The sequence below is a fragment of the Kogia breviceps genome, chromosome 7 (assembly GCF_026419965.1).
Source record: "Kogia breviceps isolate mKogBre1 chromosome 7, mKogBre1 haplotype 1, whole genome shotgun sequence".
NCBI classification, from domain to species: domain Eukaryota; kingdom Metazoa; phylum Chordata; class Mammalia; order Artiodactyla; family Physeteridae; genus Kogia; species Kogia breviceps.
This window is the reverse complement of record NC_081316.1, coordinates 75,299,732-75,319,356: the sequence shown is the minus strand read 5'-3', so window position 1 is coordinate 75,319,356 and position 19,625 is coordinate 75,299,732. Positions and strand designations below refer to the sequence as shown.

Genomic DNA, 19,625 nt, shown 5'->3' with positions numbered 1-19,625 from the left:
CTTAAATGTCTCTGATGAAAGGCACATCAGTGTTGATAGTTGTGAAGGGTAAGGATGCTGATAATAAATAACAATGGTGGGCTTCCCTGGTGGCACAGTGGTTGAGAATCCGCCTGCCGATGCAGGAGACACGGGTTCGTGCCCTGGTCCGGGAAGATCCCACATGCCGCGGAGCAGCTAAGCCCGTGAGCCATGGCCGCTGGGCCTGTGCGTCCGGAGCCTGTGCTCCGCAGCGGGAGAGGCCACAACAGTGAGAGGCCCGCATACCGCAAAAAAAAAATAATAATAATAATAACAATGGTGATATCAGTGTCTTGAATTTATGCAGTAGCATTGTTCTGAGAAGCTTTGAACGCTTCCCAGGTAGAGTGTATTCTTTAAAAACCTGTAATTACAAACATTTCACAAGAAATTATTCTTACAATTTTTTATAGAAATGAGCAAAAAAGATTTAAGTATGATCTCATTTTATCTCCTCCTATCCCTCCCATTCCCCTCACTCACCAAAGGTAATCATGGTTAATAGTCTTTTGTGTATACAGATACATATGTACACATACAAATGTATATAATTGTTTGATATACATATTTTATCAATTATTCTGCAACATGTTTTAGCCTTATCAATATGCCTTGGAGACATTTTCATGTTAGCATGTAAAACTCTTTTTAACAGTTGCAGAGTATTCTACTTAATTTATTTAATCATTCTCTTATGGAAAGATTTTTAGATTGTTTCTAATCCTGTAGCATTAAAAACAAATGCTACAATAAATGTCCTTATGTATCTTTGTGCATCTATGTGTGTACCTCTGTGGCTTAGATTCCTAATGAGGAATTATTGGCTTAAACTTTAAGCCTTTAAGGGTATATGTTAAATTGTGCCCCCCAAAGCTGCTACTTATTTCCAGAAATAGCACATGACAGTACCCATCTCCCATACCTGTGCCAACATTGTTTTTTGTATATTAGCAATCTTTCTAAATTTTGCAATTTGATAGATTAAAAACTCTCATTTTAATTTGTATTTTCTTGATTACAAATGAGGTTAAGCATCCTTTTATAAGTTTATCAACCATTCATATTTAGTCTTCTGTGAATTGCCTGTTCAGAGGCGTTCTCATTTTCCCGGTTTCTTATTGCTTGGTAAAATCTCTGAAAATGTTATGATTATGAATGCTGTGTTAAGCATATTTCTTCCAACTTACCGTGTATCTTTTAAGATATTGTTAATTTTTTTCCACTGAGGAAAAGTTTTTAATATTTATGAAATCAATCTTTTCATTTATGACTTCTGGGACTTATATCTTGCTTAAGAAGGAAATTCCTCCACCACTTCTATCCTAAGATTATAAAAAAGCATTCTCTTATTTTCCTGCTGTTTACAAAAGCACCAAGTGCTCTTTAATCCTTGTGGAGTGTATTATTCTGAATAGCTGTGAGAAAGGGACCTATGTTAATATTTTTCCAAATGTTTAGCCAGCTGTTTCAAATCAATCAAAAATTGTTCATTTTAATCCCAATGATTTGAGATGTCCTCTTTCAAAAATATCAAAATTCATAATTATTGATTCTCTTTCTAGATAGAGCTATTTGTCTATTTCTGCATTAACATTGCATTATTTTACAGTTATACAGCTTTATAGTCTATCTTGATATCTGGTATAGAAAGTTTCTCCTCATTATTGTTTCTCCCCCCAAATTGCAGGGCTATATCTTGTACATTTTTTTCTTCCATAATAACATTAGAATAAGCTTTACAGATTCTATAAATAATAACCTTGGGATTTGGATTTGAATTGGACATAATTTATAGATTAAATGTAGGAGAGTTGGCATTTTTATAATATTGAGTCTTTCCATTCTGGAGCATTGTGTGTTTTTCATTTAGTATTTAGGCTCATTATTTAGGCCTTCTTTTAGGATTTTCAGTGTATTTATATAGCTTTATTTATCTAAATCTTAAGATTTCTTACAATGTTTGCCACTCATAGTTATGTTTGCTATTACAAATAGGATTTTTTCATTCTATTTTCTAATTGTTTACTATTAGTAAGAGAAGAGTTATTTATATACTTACTTATTTGGTTGACATGTTTATTAAGTCTCTCCTCTCTCAGGGTCTCTTTTACTTTCCTTTCAGTATGGAAGACTTCAAACATATAAAAAGTAAACGGAATAATTATGAACCTCCATGTACCTATCTCCAATCTTCAACAGTTAGCAACATTCTGCCATTTTTACGTCTTCTATACATCCATCCAGTTACCCACTTTCCACTCCCCAAATTAATTGCTGTTACTTTTTACAGTTTCTTTTTTAAGATTAAAAAAATTAAAGTTTTTTGTGGTGATAATTATAGATTCACATGAAGTTGTAAGAAATAATACAGAGAGATCCCATGTACCCTTTACCCACTTTTCCCCATTGGTAACATCTTGCAAAACTGTAGTAAAATACCATAACCAGGATATTAACATTGATGTAGTCAAGATAAAGAGGATTTCCATTATCACAATGATCCCTCATGTTGCCCTTTTATAGCCATGGTCATTTCTCTCCCTATCCCACCCCTAGTTAATCCCTGGCGACTACTTATGTGTTCTCCATATCTATAATGTTTTCATTTCAAGAATGTTAAATAAATGGAATCACAGTATGTAAACTTTGGGGATTAGATTTTTTTCATTTAACATAATTCTCTTGAGATTCACACAGAATATATATCTATCTTTTGTTCTTTTTACTGCTGAGCAGTATTCCATGGTATGGAGGTACAACAATTTGTTTAACCATCTTGAAGGACATCTGGGTAATTTTCAGTTTTTGGCTATTATGAATAAAGCTGCTATAAACATTAACGTACAGATTTTTTGTGTGAACATGAATTTTCATTTCTCTAGGATAAATACCTAAGATGCAATTGTATGCAAAATAGTCAGTGTAGGGTAGTAGTTGCATATCTAGCTTTTTAAGAAACTGCTGAACTGTTTTCCAGTTTAGCTGTACCATTTTACATTTCCACCATCAATGCATGAGTGATCCAGTTCTTTGCATCCTCACTAACATTTGGCATGGTCTCCATTTTATATTTTAGCCATTCTGATAGGTTCATAGTGATGCCTCATTGTGGTTTTAATTTGCATTTCCCCAGTGGCTAATGATGTTGAACATCTTTGCATGTACTTATTTGCCCTCTGTATGTCCTCATAGGTGTAATGTGTCTTTGTTTGTTTGTTTGTTTTTAATACTGTTGAGCTTTGAGAGTTCTTTATATATTCTACATACTAGTCCTTTGTCGAATAAGTGGTTTGCAGATATTTTCTGCCAGTCTGTAGCTCATCTTTTCATCCATTTCACATGGGCTTTCACAGAGCAAAATTTTTAAAATTTGAATATAACAAGTTTTCCTTTTATGGATCATGCCTTTGTGTCACCTAGGAACACTCTGCCTAGCCTGAGATCCCAAAGATTTTTTCCTATTTTTTCTAAAATTTTTATAGTTTACATTTTATATTTAAGTCCATAATTCGTTTTGAGTTAATATTCTCATAGGTCAAGATTCTTCTTCTTCCCTCACCCCCCCACCCGCCATGTATGTTCTATGGCCCCAGCACCATTTGTTGAAAAGGATATCTTCCCTCCATTGAATTTATTTTGATCCTTTGTCATTTGGGCATATTTGTTGTGGGTCTGTTTCTGGGTTCTCTTTTCTATTACATTGATCTCTGTGTCTATCCCTCCACCAATACCATAGAGTCTTTGTTGCTGAAATTGGGCAGACTTCTTTTTCAAAATAGTTTTAGCTGTTAACCTTTTCATACTAATTTTAGAATAATTTTGTCTATATCTGCAATAAATCTTGCTGGAATTTTAATAGGAATAGTGTTAAAACTGTATATGATTTTGCGGAGAATTGACATATTAACTATGGTGAGTCTTCCAGTTAATGAACATGGCATGGCTCTCCATTTATTTAGATCCTCTCTGAATTCTTTCATCAGAATTTTATAGTTTTCAGCATGTAAGTTCTGTGAATATTTTGTTAAATCTGTACTTAAATATTTCATTTCCCTTTTTTTCCTTTGAGTGATTGTAAATAGTACTGTATTTTAAATCTTGGTGTCTATGTATTCACTTCTAGTATAAAAAGAGATAAACTTTTTAAACAAGAAAAGCTTTTTATTCAAAAGCAAAACAAATAATATAAACACATATATAGAGACCACAGTGAGAGAGTTCACTGGGCTTTATGGATAGAAAACTTCTAGTATCCAGGACACACTAGACAAAACAGTGTGACTTATGACAAAGCAATAATAAAAAACTACAGTTACATTATGGCATTTCTAATAACTGAAATATTAAATCATTTCTCTAAGGAGAGAGTACACAGGTTAAAATGTAGTGTTTTTGTTTTCACAATCACTCAAACTGTTAAATCCTTAAATTTGAAATTTTAAAAATTGTTATCTTAATAATCTATGAAAAACTATGCTCTACTTGATTTTCAAATGTTACACTAATCTTGTATTTTGGGGATAAACCCCACCTAGTTATAAAGAAACACTGCATATAAAATCCATCTATGCCAATCATGTTATGTCTCAGCTCCAAATCCACCTTCTGTATGCTGGGATGCTGAGGCTAGTTCTCCACAAACTGTTTCCCAGACTTCTTTGTCAGCTTGCTTTTGTTAGGTTCTGCCAATAGGGGGCACTAGAGGGAGACTGGGAGGCAGGAGAAGGGGAGAACGGACTTCCAGTTCCTGTTGTTCTTGTTAGTGTTGCCTGCAGGGCCAGCAGCTCTTCACCAGCAGCAGCACTTCTTCCCAGTCTTGGCAGTTGGTCCAGCCTCCAGCTTCATTCAGTATTACTGGAACCGGCCTCATCACACCCCCTCAGAGATTACCAGGAGCAGTCAGGTGGTTCTACCCGCCTCAGAGGTTTGAGCCCTAGCTCTAAGGGTATATTCCTATTCTGGGCTTCTAGGTTCTGGTTACCTCATTCTCTTCTTTTCATTCCTCTAGGCCTAAAGGCAGTAGCTGCTTCCTGAGGTTATTATTTCTAGGTGACCTCAGCATTTCCTTTTTCCTTTTTCAGCCATCTAATGCCAATTTCCCTATAATAAACTCCCTCTGCTGAAATACCTAGTGTGGTTTCTTTTTCTGACTGGACTCTGACATAATGAGGGTCACCTGTTGTGCCAGCTCAGTACCACTTAATTAGTTATTCCTTCTATTCCTCAAAGATAGAATTCTGGGATTGATTTGTAGATGTCCTTGGCCTTGAATAAAGTGCTTAGTTCCTTGTCAACAGAAAATGGGATTCTGGTAATCTAGAACATACAGTAGGATCATGACTAATTAAAATATCACCTGGGGTTGCTTGGAAAGATGTACCTATTGGAGTAATTGCCTTTGAGACTAAGTGGATGTTGCACTTAACTATTATGGTAGTAATGATGACAACAAGAACTGTGGGTGGGGTGTTATCTTATGACTGCACTAGAAAACTGACAGGAAATGACAAAACTCAAGGCTTTAAAGTCTAAGCTCAAGTCACATTCAGACATCAGAGAACTTTTATGGCAACCCTAAAGAGGCCTCATTTCTTATAGCTGTAAGACTAACTTTATTAAAAATGTGACTGGCTGGGTTGCAGAATCATAATGGAAATTGAATTCACAGACTCACCAAATTGTTTATGTGACAGTCAGGGCATTGGGAACAAGTGGGATTCTGAGACTTGGATGAAAGTAAATACCCACATCTCTCTGAGCAAGCAGAGCCCCTCTTCTTATGACTGAGAAGACTGACTTTTCCTTCTTGAAGACTCAGTAATCACCTTACTTGAGGCAGCTACCTTGCAAGGGGATTCTTATACTCCTCAAGTTCCATCTTCATTGTCCATTATTTTCTATTCTATATGTAAACTAGAGTCAGACCTTAGTAAGCTCAAGCAGAATGAATGAAGATTCTAACCTGGGAAGAAATTGCTTCTACTTAAAAATAAATGCAGGAGTTTGATTAGTTTGATTAGTAGAGGCCCAGGAAATATGTGTGAGTATAGATTCGAAGGGTGTTAGGCCAAAAAAGAACAGAATATAGTTTTGTATCAGGATTAATATATTAATATGTGTACATTTACCAGATATTCTGGATTTAATGTTTTAGCTAAAGCTAGAGGTGGCTCAAATAGCTTGCTTGAATGACTAAATTGTGGACTCAGTGATGGCCTACATTCAATGAAGTTTGGTGCCAGAACTTCCCTTGCATAATATACGGAAGGACTCCGAAGCTAAGCAGGTGTGAATGTTGGAATAGATTCTCATGTGTGACCTGCTGTGATATGGTGACTTATAATAAGAAATATATACAGACAGTTCCCAACTTATGATGGTTATGCTGATGATTTTTTTTGGCTTTAAGATGGTGGGAAAACAATATGCATTCAGTAAAAAACCATATTTCAAGTTTTGAATTTTGATCTTTTCCTGGGCTGGTGATATGTGGTATGACACTGTCTCATGATGCTTGGCAGTGGCAGCAGCCACACAGCTCCCAGTCTGCCATGTGATCATGAGGGTAAACAGCCGATACACTTATAACCATTCTGCACTCATACAACCAGTCTGTTTTTCACTTTCAGTATAGTATTCAGTAACTTACATAAGATATTCAACACTTTACTATAAAGCAGGTTTTGTGTCAGATGATTTTGACCAACTGTAGGCTGATGTAAGTGTTCTCAGCATGGTTAAGGTAGGCTAGGCTAAGCTATGATGTTTGGTAGGTTAGGTGTATTAAATACACCTTCGACTTACCATATTTTCAACTGGGTTTTTTGGGATCTAACCCCATTTTAAGTTGAGGAAGATCTGTATTTGGTCTTCGTCCCCATCTCTGGCACAAAACTCCTAAAATCCATGGAATTTCCTAAGTGATAAAAGTGAGAAATGTGTCTTGGTATTTATAACAAACCCCTTTCCATGCCTGAGTTTATGTTAATGAGGTGACTTTTGGAAAGCCCCTAGGAATGGGGGCTGGTTGCCAGTGGACCCAATCAAGTGATTAGAGGGTTGGAACTTTCAGTCCCACAGCCCCTGACCTCCAGGGAGAGGAGAGGGGCTGGAGATTGAGCTCAGTTGCCAATGGCCAATGATTTAATCAATCATGCCTATATAATGAAGCCTTCACAAAAACCCAAAGGATGGGATTCAGGGAGCTTCCAGGCTGGTGAACACATTCACGTACTGGGAGGGTGACACACCTCAAGTCCACAAAGACAGAAGTTCCTATGCCAGGACCCTCTCAGACTTCACCCTATGTATCTCTTCATCTGGCTGTTCATCTGTATGCTTTGTCGTATCCTTTATTGAATAAGAAACTGGTAAACGTAAGTGTTTCCTTGAGTTCCATGAGCTGTTCTAGTAAATAGTCAAATCCAAGGGGGAGGAGGTCACGGAAAACTATGATCTGTAGCCAAACCTGAGAGGAATTGTGGGTAACCTGGGACCTACTACTTGCAATTGGCATCTGAAGAGGGAGTCAGTTTTATGGGACTGAGCCCTTAACCTGAGGGATCTTATGCTATCTCCAGGTAGATAGTGTTAACATTGAGTTAAATTGTAGGACACCCAGGTAGAGTCGCAGAATTGCTTGGCATGGGAAACGCCCACACATCTGGGGTCAGAAGCATTGTGGATGTGGTAGTAGTGTGAGAGTGTAGGAGAAACACAGGATGGAGTTATTCTTACTCAGTTGGTGTTACCTCCTTTTTACATCTCCCAAGAGGTTCCAGAGGAGACTTCCTTCCCTAAAGGTTTAAATTCATTAGTGAGGAAGATACAAGGATCCATGACAAGCTCTGTGGTATCTCCTCTGCAGCCCAAGAATGATAGTGGAAGATATGGCATTGAGATGGACACAATACCATCTCTTAACCACCTTTTAATAATCTCTTTCTGCCTTTTTTCTTCTCTCATAAACACACACGTAGTCTTCCTTTTCTGGAACTCACCTGTAGTCACAATTTCCTAGAAATGCTAAAGGAAGTAATAAGTGTTTGCCTTCCAGCTCTCTAATATTTTTATCACTGACTGCTGTAAAACTGGTGAGTCACTTTAGGTAGAGGTGGGAATTTCAAAGATTGCTGAGGATAATAGCAGACCTTGGAGGAGGAGTTCTCAAAACTTCACTCCTAGTTACCAAACATAAAAATGAGAAATGGGGGCAATTACACAGGAAACTAAGATGGTGTGTTATCAGTAAGTGGTGTTAGCCATTTTCCAGTTCTCTCAGGACTCAACTCCATCAATGATGTGCTTTTTAAAATTTCAAATTAAGTCACCAGAATTGAGATATGAAAAGCAGTTGATTTTATCACTCTCCAAAGAAATTACGTTGGATATTTTTGGAAAGTAATTTTTTTTTTTGCGATATGCGGGCCTCTCACTGTTGTGGCCTCTCCCACTGTGGAGCACAGGCTCCGGACGCGCAGGCTCAGCAGCCATGGTTCACGGGCCCAGCCACTCCCCGGCATGTGGGATCTTCCCAGACCGGGGCACAAACCCGTGTCCCCTGCATCAGCAGGCGGACTCTCAACCACTGCACCACCAGGGAAGCCCTGGAAAGTAATTTTACTGATAATTTTAGTAGAATGATATTTGTGTTTCCAGAATTATTGAAACATTATAGATTTACTGAAATGCTTTACCTTATCACTGATTTAGAAATAATTTGTTTTCTAGACTGAGAATAACAAACCATTTCTAAAAAAAAAAAAAAATTTGCGATACTCTGAGGAGAGTATATCTGGTAGCGGATCCATATATATCTAAACCTTTTTTTAAAATCCCAAACCAACCCTTTCTTGGTTGTAAATGTACCAAGCCTTAATACTCTTAGATCTTGGCTTGACCTTGTCATTCCTAGAGGAAGAAAGTGCCTGTCATAGCCTACAAAGTCATAGTGTGTTTGCCTGAAGGTGGTGAGTCATCGACTGAAATCAGATGATTTTTCTTTTCATTATAGTTTCTTCATTTTATCCCCCCCACTTTTCTCAAATCGGTATGGGGCCAGGCCAGCAGCTCCATGTATGAATGGGTTGTATGGAAACCCTTTCATCTGCTTTCCCAATCCTGCTCTCAAACTATCACTTTCCCAGCATCTACTGATAGATCTTAGGGTGTCCATGCTCCCTCAGGACTTTAAGCCTCATGAAAGATATGAGGAAATTTATCCAAACAGCAGATAAAGTTAAGGGGCTTCACTGCTGTCATCCTCCCTTCCACTCTGGCTGCAGTTGGGACACTATCCATGCTCACTCTTCCCCCACTCCATCTGCTTTCTACCCCAGAAGGTAGAAACCAACCATGGCAACCATGAGAGTGAATACAGCACTGATTCTCCAAAATTTTGGTGTCAAGACCACTTCACACTTTTAAAAATTATTGAGGATCCCAAAGAGCTTTTGTTTGTGATGATTTTCTATTTTTTTTTTTTTGTTGTTGTTTGTTTGTTTGTTTGGCGGCCTGGCTTGTGGGATCCTAATGCCCTGACCAGGGATCGAATGGGGCCCACAGCAGTGAAAGTGCAGAGTCCTAACCACTGAACCGCCAGGGAATTCCCTGTGATGGTTTTCTATTATTATTATCTATTGATAGTAACTATATTATATTAGAAATTAAAATTAGAGAAATTTAAAAATATTTATTTAAAAATAATAGAAACCCATTACAAGTTAATGTATAATAAATAACATATTTTATGAAAAATTACTATATTTTTCAAAGCAAAAAATTAGTGAGAAGAGTAGCATTGTTTAACATTGTGACAAATTTCTTTAATAACTACTTAATAGAAGACAGTTGGATTCTCACATCTGCTCCTACAGTCAATCTATTAAAATTTTTTTTTTTTTTTTTTTGCCACGCAGCTTGTGGAATCTTAGTTCCCCAACCAGGGATTGAACCCGGGCTCACGGCAGTGAAAGTGTGGGGTCCTACCCATCGGACCGCTAGGGAATTCCTAAAATATATTGTTTTGGTTGAAGCAGATGAAAAAAACTCAGCATCACACAGATGTATAATTGGAAAAGGGAGGAGTATTTTAATAACTTTTTCAGAAAAATGTGGATAATCTTCTTTGATACTACACTGAAACTTGACCAGTGAAAGTTTCTTAAGGATGGTTCAAATGTGGTATCTGAAACCTTAGCAGTGAATGTTTTTTATTCTATTACATTAAAATCAAGTGATCTACTTTGCACCTTGAAATTTTTGATTGTCCATGCATGATTTTGTAACATCATTCTTTGGTCATTTGGAAAATATTGGTTCCTTGAATTATGAAGATCTTTCAAGTATTGATACATTTAATAATACAACATCAAAAAACATTTTTTTAAACCACTAGTCTCATCAAAAACGTCTTATGTTATATTGGAATGATGGCAACCTTATGGTGGTGTATTCAAGTTTTCAAAAATTCTAATATTTTTTCTTGAAAGCTAGAATGTTGTCATTGACAACAAACACTGTCAGCTGTTTCCTTTGCAGTGACAGGCTCACTTCATTCATTTTTGAGATAATGTCTGCCAGATATTTAATAGTTTGCCTACTATTCTTTCAAGAAATAATGATGTTCCATGAAAAAAGCAACTACATCAGCTTGCAACTCAAACAATTGTACAAGTGCTTTTTCTCGAGACAACCATCATATATTTTGGTATTCAATAGAAGTGCTTTATATATACTTCCCATTTTGTCACATAGAATATTAAAAAGATCCAAAACTTGATATTTTAATAACATTAATAATTTTTACTGCTTCTTTAGGGCGTTCTTATTGGAAACGGATTCCCAACCCCCGCCATCTGTGTCTGGTGATGAAGAATACAATGGATGCTAGTACCAGTTAGGTGTCTAAGGCATCAGCAGTGTCATCCACAATTATTTTTGTTCCATCAATATAGATGTCAGCACAGTGAAAAAGGCAAATAGCATGTCAATATTATTTTGAAAATAGTTTTTATCTCACAGGCCTCACAATGAGAACTGCTAGTCCAGCGTATGAGACAGTGACACAATTCTAAAATTTAAGTCTTTTAATATGGTAGTCTTGAGTTCCCTCAGCCTACTCTTCTTTATGTCCTTGTTGTGCTGAACCTGATTTTTTTTTTCTACAGTATTTTGGGGAAACCTTATCCACATACATCCCTATCCCCTTCTGCCTGTGTTGGGTGCTCAACTTTGTCATTAACTGCCTTATCAGCTTGATTGGTAAGTCAAATGTTTATATTTAGAGATAAATTTTTAAATGTACATCGAGTTATATTTAGCCTATCTCCTTCATATCTTTCAGGAATTCATCAATATTTCTTTGGTGGTAATAGCATTCCTCTCAATTTTTCTAGTACTGCTTTTTTTTTCTTTTTATATTTTTATTTCAATGGCACTTTTGGAAGGAGAAGTGGAAAAAACTTTGATTCCATTTGTCAATTTCTTAAATCCAGAGTTATTCCTTGTATTTGGAAATAATGGGAATTTGGATTTTCCACTAATTTAGATGGATCTTTCCCCTAACTAGGTGGGTTTAAATAGTGAGATTTGGGGTACTTTGTGACTTAGAGATGGACTCTTCACCTCATTGTCAACTTTGGCCAAGCTGCCTCCCTCCAGAGTTCATTTCAAGGGCAGGGAGGTTATACAAGCCAGAGATGTCATGGTGTATCAGCCTTCCTGGTTGGCTCAATCCCAGAGCAATGTTCTGTTCTTACTCCAAACAATTCTTCATTGAATTTGGCAACAGGCATTGGGCCTGGCTGTTAAGAACCCGTTTAAAAAAGGTCTATCCTTTTCAGTAAGTTTTCATAGCTTCATATTTTCTGGCATGAAATTAAGATTAAAATGTTTTTCTTTTCACCAAGTTCTAAATCAAACAAATAGAATGGAAATATTTGTGGGAGAGATATTTATTGGAAGGGGAGTTATAGAAGGAGAGGGAACTATGCATCATCAATTGACTGAGTAATGCAGAATTCAGGATAATGTCATCATTCATAATCAGTTTTTTCTGCATATGAAAATATTAGTAACACATCAAAGATTAGACTCTGTATTGGATATTTTTTACTTTAGCAGAGATAAAGTTCACTAAGTTTCCTTCTGAGGGTTGAAGTTTTCTACAATAAATCAAAAATTCAGATGTCACAGGGATTTTTTCTTTTAAGATTTTCAGAAAAGGTCTACTAAATCAATTCCTATTAGTGGTGTCAGATTCACTTTCCGTGTTTTGGCATATCATGCAGACACTTTAAAAAGTTCCTACTCAGTCCTAGAATAGAAATTGTGTCTAAGCAAAAGTTCTTCTTGAGGTGATGATGTTGCTCAGCTAAGAATAAATTAGTAAATCATTACTTGTTGACTGAATCTGGGTAAAATGGCTTTGAATAATTTAACAGTTCTGTATGGCTTTTAATAATTATAAATACAGTAAGAAGACTAGTCTCATTCATTTGTAATACAACCAACATGGTTAATAAGAAGACATTATTGTTTAGCATCCATAGTAGTAACAATAGCACCATTTTTCAAAGCATTTCTCCAAGGGGGCTGTGGAAGAGTAGATTATTGTTCCACAAACATTCATTCCCTCCCCTCCAATCCTTATGATAGGGGTAAGTATTCTTCCCTTTCCCATCGATGTTGGACTTGGCTGTGTGATTTGCTTTGGCCAAAGGTACGTGGGCAGGAGTGATAACATACAACACGTGCGCCTGGGCCTTGAGAGGAACTGTGTGCATCCCTTAGTTGCTCTGGGAGCTTTTGTCCTCTGGCAGGAGAAGAAGATGCCCTCGGGTAGCTGTTGTTCCTTCTGCCTGAACATCTCACCTCCCCCACAGACCTGCAGCCTAAAGCAGGCTGTCCCAGTCAATCTGAAGACTTGTGAGCGTGAGAATAAATGCTAATTATTGCATGACAGGTTTATGGCGGTTTATGATGCAGCAAAAGCTGATTTGTACAGGGATTCACAGCATTGCCTAGACATCATACAACTGCTTTCTCTAGGATATTAAGGCAGCAGGTATTAAAATTACTAGTTTGCTAGGGGAGGCAGAATTTTCAAAATTCTGCAAAGAACTTCTTCTTTGACCAATTGCTTGTCAGAGTGTGTTTTATTTTCATGTATCTGTGAATTTTTCAGACATCCTTCTGTATTTTTTTCTTTCTTTGGCCACGTGCAGCTTACGGGATCTTAGTTCCCTGACCAGGGATTGAACCCATGCCCTTGGCAGTGAAATCGCAGAATCCTAACCACTGGACTGCCAGGGAATTCCCCCTTTGGTTATTTATTTCTGGTTTCATTCCACTGTGTTTGGAGAAAATACTTTATGATTTTAATCCTTTTAGATTAATTGAAACTTGTTTTGTGGCCTAGTATATGGTCTGTCCTGGAGACTCTTCCTTGTATATTTGAGAAAATGTGTATTCTGCTGTTGTTGGGTGGAGTGTTCTATATATGTCTATTAGGTTTAGTTGGTTTATTGTGTTATTCAAGTCCTCTATTTTCCTGTTAATCTTCTAATTGTTCTACCCATTATTAAAAGTGGGGTATTGAAATCTCCAACTATTCTTCTAGATATTTTCATACCTTCAATTCTGTCAGCTTTGCTTCATATATTTTGGGATTCTGTTGTTAGGTATGTATGTGTTTGGAACTGTTATATCTTCTTGATGGACTGACCCCTTTATCAATATATAATATCTTTCTTCGTCTTTCTGATCAGAGGCTTTTTCTGACCTAGAGTGGTAAAGTGGATATTTAACCTACCTCATTGCTAAATAACATCGGCTTTAAGCATATCTTTTATGCAATAAATCCTTTAACATTTGATGCACAAAAAGTTATGAATGAGATTGGTATTTTAAGGATGGAAATAAGGCCTGTGTGGCTGAACATATCAGTATCAACTGAAGTCAGAGAGGTAGGCAAGGGTCAGGTCATGCAGGGCTTTGTAAGATAAGGTAAGGAGTGTGGAACTTGTTCTCAGTGAAATGAAAGTTCAGTGGAGGGTTTCAAGCATGGGAGTTACATTTTAAAAAGTTCACTCTGGGAGCTGTATGAAGAATGGGTAGTAGACAGGTACAGGTGGAGGGCAGGGAAAGGAGTGAGGCTTTTTCTATACTCCAGGCAAGAGATGTTGATGGCTTGACCAAAGGGACAATAATGGAGAGGGAGGGAAAAATGTAGACTTTTGAGATATATCTTGGATTTTGAGTGGATAGGACTTGCTGATGGACTTATGTAGGGAATGGGAGAGAGGACTCAAGGATAATACTTTTTTTTTCTTTCTTGCATACCTGGATAGCCTTTCCTGAGACAAGGAAAAGAAGAGTAGGAGGTCTTTTTTGTTTGTTTTATTGGTTGGGTGGTTCCTTGGGCTACGGAATAAATCAAGAGTTTTTTCTTCAGTTTTGTTATTTTAAAATGTCTATTTTAGACAACCTTTCAAGAAGGAAGGAGTGGACCATTGCGTCAAATGTTGTGGGACATCAAATAAGATGAGGACCAAGAAGTGACCACTGGATTGGCAACATGGGGGTCATTGATAATTCCAAAAAGAGCAGTCTCTGCGGGCAGAAATGTGACTTGAGTGGATGAATGAGAGACTGTGAGATGAAGAAGTAGAGACAGTGTATAAAGATAACTGTACCAAGAAGTTTTTCTATGGAGGGTTTGAGAATTGGTTGGTAATTATTGGTAGAAATTGTGAGTTTTAAGGGAGTTTTCCTTTTTTTTTTAATGAATGCTGTAAGCGGGCCTCTCACTGTTGTGGCCTCTCCCATTGCAGAGCACAGGCTCTGGACGCTCAGGCTCAGCGGCCATGGCTCACGGGCCCAGCCGCTCCGCGGCATGTGGGATCTTCCCGTATCGGGGCATGAACCCGTGTCCCCTGCATCGGCAGGCGGACTTTCAACCACTGCGCCACCAGGGAAGCCCGGGTGTTTTCCTTTTTAAATGAGATAGAACACAATTAGCATCCCTAGCCCCTACTAAATGCCACTAGGGCTCCCTGGTCACTGTGACATTCAAAATGCATTCTCATTCATTTCCTAATTCTTCTTGGAAGGGAAAATCCTGCCTTCCCACCTTCCAAACTATGACTTGTGTAATGATGCAAATGATCTAGTAGGGAGGGAAAATGAAGAGAGAGAAGGGATCATTGCAGAAGTGAAGACTGAATACAAAAGGGGATAGGATCTAAGGGTTGTTCATAGTAATGGAAAGGAAGCAAACAGAATGTGTGCTGAGTGGGTAGGTGGTATGAGGGGAGGTTATATGCTGTGTATAGGGGCAGCAGTATTGGGGTAATGGATTTGAAGATAGAGAAGAAGAAGGAAACAGTTGTTTTGGATGGTAGAAAGCAAACATGCTAGGGAAGTGTTATCACATTGAAAGAAGATTGAGTATCCATTTGAGATTCCATTGTTGTCTGTTTCTACCATTCAACTCTGAGCTCTGTGAGTGCAGAAACTGTGTCTCTTTTGTTGTGCACCAGTGTACCTGTGGCACATAGTATGGGACCCAGTGCCTAGTAAGTACTCCGTAAATATTCAATGATTTAATGATGTTTGACTCTGTTGAAATGGCTATCTTAGATGACAACTATATTCTTTACCAGTATTCCATAATCCTTGTTTTTCAGATATCTTATTCATTCATTCATTCATTCCATTCCTCCATCCCCCTGTTCCAAGAGGTCTGTGCCTTCTGCAGGTCTTGAGCTCATCAGCTTATCCAAGTGGAACCTCCTGGGCATGACTGCACTTGCTCATCAACTTCCTGTTGATGCTTTTCTAGGGTTTCTATTGTGGATGTAACTGTCATCTAATTAGTTCCCTTGCCATCTCCTCCTTTACACTCACACATTCTTTGATGAGCTCCCTGCTTTTTGCATTCTTCTCTCTCTCGACTTCCATCAGCATAGGTGCCCTCCTCTTTCCAAGTATCAGCTTGCTCCCTCCTCAGGGATTCCCAATATCTACAAGATACACTAGCATTTTTTAACTTTTCATTTTTAAAATTACATGCATATTGTAGAAAAAATTAAGAAAACCGACATAGTGTCTTAATACTAAAGTATCTTTCTCAGACACCATCCGTAGATTGCATTGATTGCAGTTTTTCACTTCCTCCTTTCCAGTAAGAAGATTATATATCCTTTCCTCATTGACTTGGGCTTTGCCATATGGCTACTTCTGGCCAATGAAATGTGAATGATATGACTTATGCTATGTCTGAGCAGAAGTTTTAAACATGAATGTCTGATTTGGTTTGGCCATTTGAGTTTCTGCTCTTTGCTACAAGCATAGCATGTCCCAAATAAGGGCTGTTCCTTCTGCCTGAGTCCTGGAATGAGAAAAACTGTGGAGCAGACCCAATCCAATCCACAGCCTGACCCTCTGTGTAGTGAGAAATAAGTGTTTATGTTTATAAGCTACTGAAATTGTGTTTTTTTGTTGTTTGTTATTAAGGCAAGACCTAATACACATTTCTTCCACCAAGATTTGACTTTCAAGCTCAGTCCTCTCACTCACTACAACAGGGATGTCATGCATGGTGCTAGACCCTCCTCTTATACTCGTTGATCAGGGCATTCTTTCCCTCTGAACCCAGATAGGAGCCCAGATATGACCTCAGAATGCTTTTGAATACAGTGTTCCAGGGAGCTACTATGAATCAGGCAGAGATGGCTGAAGAGATGAAACCTTTTCAGCATGCTTCCACTACTCTATTCTGTCCTCTAAGTTTATTGATAACTCTTGCTTAGATGGGCCCTTCAAAGAAGGAATGTCCTTAGAAATACTGATCAGAGCCGCCTGGGCTCACAGAACTCATTTTTAAATTTTTAATGCTTATCATATCTTTAGTGTCTTGGAAACAATAATACTAGATGAGAAGGAAATGCAAACTCATAAAGGTGTGACTTGCTGAAGATCACACACTAAGACTTGAACTTGGTCTGTTTGCCTCTGATGCTCAAAATCTTTCCATTATACCCATAGTGTCCAGGTGTGGCTAAAGGATTCTACTGGCTAGAGCCCTTGGATATCTTCTCTTGCTGGGCCTTAATCTTTTCATTTCCGAGACTTAGAGGCACTGAAGCAAATGGATCCTTTAGATCTCTCTTTCCCCCCAAAAGCTGATATCCAAGTGTCTTCTTGGTGGATGAAGAAAGCTGTGATGGAATTGTATACTAAGGAGTTATTAGTGGGACTAGGAGAGGCACACAACTGGCTCAGGAGGCCTGTCTTCCTGGCAAATGCATATTCCTGAACTCCACTCAAAGCAGTAGCTGAGGCTTTATGGAGAAAGCCAAGCAGGGAAGCCAAATATCCTTAGCATGTCATTGAATGTCAACCTGTTAATTAAAAAGGCATAGTGGAGGCTCCATCAAAATATGGGTTGGGGGCTTCCCTGGTGGCGCAGTGGTTAGGAATCTGCCTGCCAATGCAGGGGACATGGGTTCGAGCCCTGGCCTGGGAGGATCCCACCTGCCACGGAGCAGCTAAGCCCGTGCGTCACGGCTGCTGAGCCTGCGCTCTGGAGCCTGCGAGCCACAACTACTGAGCCCGTGCACCACAACTACTGAGCCTGTGTGCCACGGCTGCTGGGGTCTGTGCACCTAGAGCCTGTGCTCCGCGGCAGGAGAGGCCACCACAATGAGAAGCTTGCGTACCACAACGAAGAGTAGCCCTTGCTCGCTGCAGCTAGAAGCCCGTGCACACAACGAAGACCCAACACAGCCAAAAATAAATAAATAAATAAATAAAATAAATTTATTAAAAACAAACAAACAAAACACAGGTTGGTCCTATGTTCATAGCAGCACCATTTATAATAGCCAAGACATGGAAACAACCTAAATATCCATTGACAGATGACTGGATAAAGAAGGTGTGGTACATATATACAATGGAATATTACTCAGCCATAAAAAGAATGAAATAATGTCATTTGCAGCTACATGGATGGACCAGAGATTACCATACTAAGCAAAGTAAGTCAGAAAGAGAAAGACAAATACCTATGATATCACTTATGTGTGGAATCTAAAATACGAGATGAATGAACATATTTATGAAACAGAAACAGACTCACAGGTATAGAGAACAGACTTGCGGTCGCCAAGGGGGAGAGGGGTGGGGAAGGGAAGGATTGGGACTAGCAGATGTAAACTAATATATATAGGATGGAAAACAACAAGGTCCTATTGTATAGTATAGGGAACTATATTTAATATCCTGTGATAAACCATAATGGAAAAGAATATGAAAAAGAACATATATATATGTATAACTGAATCACTTTGCTGTACAGCAGAAATTAACACAACATTGTAAATCAACTATACTTCAATAAAATTAAAACAAAAAGCAAAAAACAGAAAAACCCCATGGGGTTGGGTGATGAGGTAACTAAAATCTGCACTATTAGTTTTCTAGGTAATGGTTCTGGGCTGAGGTTCACTGAGGTAGTGGTCCATGGTTTTACCTGCAAGGTGACTCATCCATGGCAGAGCCAGTCATTATCATGGGGGTTGACCCAATATAAAAATAATTCTCTGCTAAGATATAAGGACATCAGGCTAAATGTTCTTCTAAGCATTTATAGCTCTGCAATGATGTTGCTATTGCCCCATTTTATGTTTATCCTTCAACCTACATCATTTTTTTCAAAGTGGTTATGATTTTGGCCTTGTCATTTCTGCCACTAGGTGGCTTCCAAATTGTCCATTCTTGGCAAGGTTTAATGCCTTGTCCCTGACCTGCTGTCAGGGGCAGCTCATTTGAGCTGCCAAGAGGGCCTGCTTTATTGCTCAGCCAGCCAAGGCCTAAGCTACTTTATGACATTTCAAAGTGAATTGATGACAGAAATTTCAATTTGTTTCAGAAGAGAGTTGTCAACAGGCCCAGAGCTCAGCAAATGAGTGGCCAGGTCTTTTGGAGGCACTGGTTTGACTGCCTCATGGATGAAAGGCAGTCTTACTGCTGTTTCAGCAAAGGATGAAGAAACTCATCCATCTGTATATGTTAAGTGCTGCTTCTGAAGGATGCTTGGTAATCTAACACTTACTGATGATTAAAATGGATTAAAACTCCGTCTTATCTACTTTGCTAAATACAGTGATCAGAGGTTGTTTTTTGTCTGTCCCTTTGTGAGTCAACTGCCCCTTCTACTCTCAATACCTGTGGTTTGGCGCTGATTTCAGACCTTTGTTTCAGGGGTAGACATGTGACTCAGGCCTGTCCAAAGAGAACCATGTATTTGATTTAGATATGGGTATGTTAGCTGTATCAATCAGGATCCTGGGAACAGATGAAACTTGCAAATAACCTTCCCATATAAGTGTAGGCAGAGTACAGGAAAACCATAAGAGGTAGTGCAGTTCCTGGGGTTACTCATAGTGGGTCATTGGTACCACCCACAGCTATAGAGGCAAGACTGAGGAGCCATTACGGGAACTCAAAGAGGGAAAGATCTGTGGAGAGAGCTGAGGCAGGACCTCTGACTATTGGCCAAGAGACACAAATATCCCATGCAGAGCCTTGCAAAAGGA

General features: G+C 38.5%; 1 long non-coding RNA gene across 1 annotated transcript in view; it reads left to right on the top strand.

The window, feature by feature from the left end:
• LOC136794511 (uncharacterized) overlaps positions 1-19,625 on the top strand; it is a 44,935-nt gene that overhangs the window by 25,016 nt on the left and 294 nt on the right. The window contains exon 2 of the long non-coding RNA XR_010841417.1: positions 11,190-11,283. This is a non-coding gene — a long non-coding RNA (uncharacterized lncRNA). The remainder of the gene's footprint in view (positions 1-11,189; positions 11,284-19,625) is intronic.